Here is a 2220-nt window from a genome sequence, read left to right on the forward strand (position 1 = left end):
TATGGTTTCAAGTCTTACTTTCAAGTCTTTAATCCATTTTGAGTTAAGATGTAAGATAACTTTGTGGATGTAAAATAGTGGTCCAGTTTTATTCTTTTGCATGTGAATATCCAATGTTCCCTATACCATTCATTGAAGAGACTATTTTTCCCCATTGTATATTTTTGCCTCCTTTGTAGTAAATTAATAGACATATATGTGTGAGTTTATTTCTGGACTCTCTTTTGTTTCATTGATCTATATGTTTTTATGCCAATACCATTCTGTTTTGATTAGCTTGTTTGCTTTCTTATTGTTGAGTTTTAAGTGGATTTTTTTTTTTTTTTTGGTGTATTTTGGATAACAGTCCTTTATCAGATGTGTCTTTTGCAAACATTGTCTACCATCCTGTGGGTTTTTTCATCATCTTGATAGTGTCTTTTGTGGAGCAGAAATTTTTAACTTAATGAAGTCTAACTTAACAATTCTTTATTTCATAGATCATACCTTTGGTGTTGTGTCTAAAAAGTCACTGCCAAACTCAAGGCCATCTAGGTTTTTGCCTATGTTATCTTCTAAGAGTTTTATAGTTTTTTGGGTTTTTTTTTTCACATTTAGGTCTGTGATCCATTTTGAGTTAATTTTTACGAAGAGCGTGAGGTCTGCGTCTAGATTCTTTTTTTTGCAAGTGAATGTCCAGTTGTTCCAGCACCATTTGTTGGAAAGACTCTCTTTGCTCTATTGTATTGCCTTTTTCTTTGTCAAAGATCAGTTGACTATATTTATGGGAATCTATTTCTGGGCTTTCTGCTCTATTCCACTGATCTAGTTGTCTGTCCTTTTGCCAACACCACACTGTCTTGATTACTGTAGCTTTATAGTAAGTCTTGAAGCTGGGAAGTGTCAGAACATTATTCTTCAATATTGTGTTGGCTGCTCTGGATCTTATGCCTCTTCATATAAACTTTACAATCTGTTTTTCAATATCCACTAAGTAGCTTGCTGAGATTTTGACTTGTATTGCATTGATCTATAGATCAAGTTGGGAAGAACTGGCATCTTGACAATATTGAGTCTTCCTATCCATGAACATGGAATATCTTTCCATTTATATAGTTCTTTTTTTATTTTGTTCATCAGAATTTTGCAGTTTTTCACATATAGATCTTGTAATTATTTTTTTTTTAGATTTACACATGAGAATTTTATTTTGGGTGGTGCTAGTATAAATTGTATTGTGCTTTTAATTTCCAATTCCAGTTGTTGATTGCTGTTATATGGGAAAGCAGTTGACTTTTATATGTTAACCTTGTGTCCTGCAACCTTGCTGTAATCACTTATTAGGTCCAGGAATTTTTTTGTCAATCCTTTCAGATTTTCTAAATAGACAATCATGTAGTCTGTGAACTAAGACAATTTTATTTCTTCCTCCCAATCAGTATATCTTTTCTTTACTTACTGCATTAGCTAGCACTTCCAGTACCATGTTGAAAAGGAGTGGTAAGAAGATATCCTTGCTTTGTTCCTGGTCATAATGTGAAAGCATCAGGTTTCTCACCATTAAGTATGATGCTACTTGCAGGTTTTTTGTAGATGTTGTTGATCAAGTTGAAGAAATTTACCCCTATTTCTATTACTGAGAGTTTTATCATGAATGGATAGTCAATCATCTTTTACTTCTTTTATAAGACAGCTTTATTAATATATAATTCTTATACCATAAAATTCGTTCATTTAAACTTTACAATTCAGCATTTTTTATTACTTTCACAGATTGTGCACATCTAATTTTAGAATATTTAATCACCCCCAAAAGATACCCTGTACTCATTAGCTCTTATTCAATGTTCCCTCTTCCCTCTAGCCCTAGGCAACCACTAATCTTCTTACTGTCTCTATGGATTTGCCTATTCTGGACATTTCATATAAATGTAATCATATACTGTGTAGTGTCTTGTGTCTGACTTCTTTCATTTTGCATAATTTTTTCAAGTTTTAGCCATATTGTAATATGTGTCAGTTATTTATTTATTTTTATAATATTCTATTGCATGGCTATAATACATTTTGTTTATCCATTCAGCAGTTGATGGATATTGTATTTTTTTCTACTTTCTGGCTACTATGAATAAAGCTGCCATGAACAATCATGTGTAAGTTTCTGTGTGGACATATTTCATTTTGGTGTACATCTAAAAATGGAACTCTTAGGTCATATGGTACCTTTTTTTTTTTTTTTTT

This window comes from Neophocaena asiaeorientalis, unplaced genomic scaffold, assembly GCF_003031525.2.
Source record: "Neophocaena asiaeorientalis asiaeorientalis breed wild unplaced genomic scaffold, Neophocaena_asiaeorientalis_V1.1 scaffold56, whole genome shotgun sequence".
Lineage (NCBI taxonomy): Eukaryota > Metazoa > Chordata > Mammalia > Artiodactyla > Phocoenidae > Neophocaena > Neophocaena asiaeorientalis.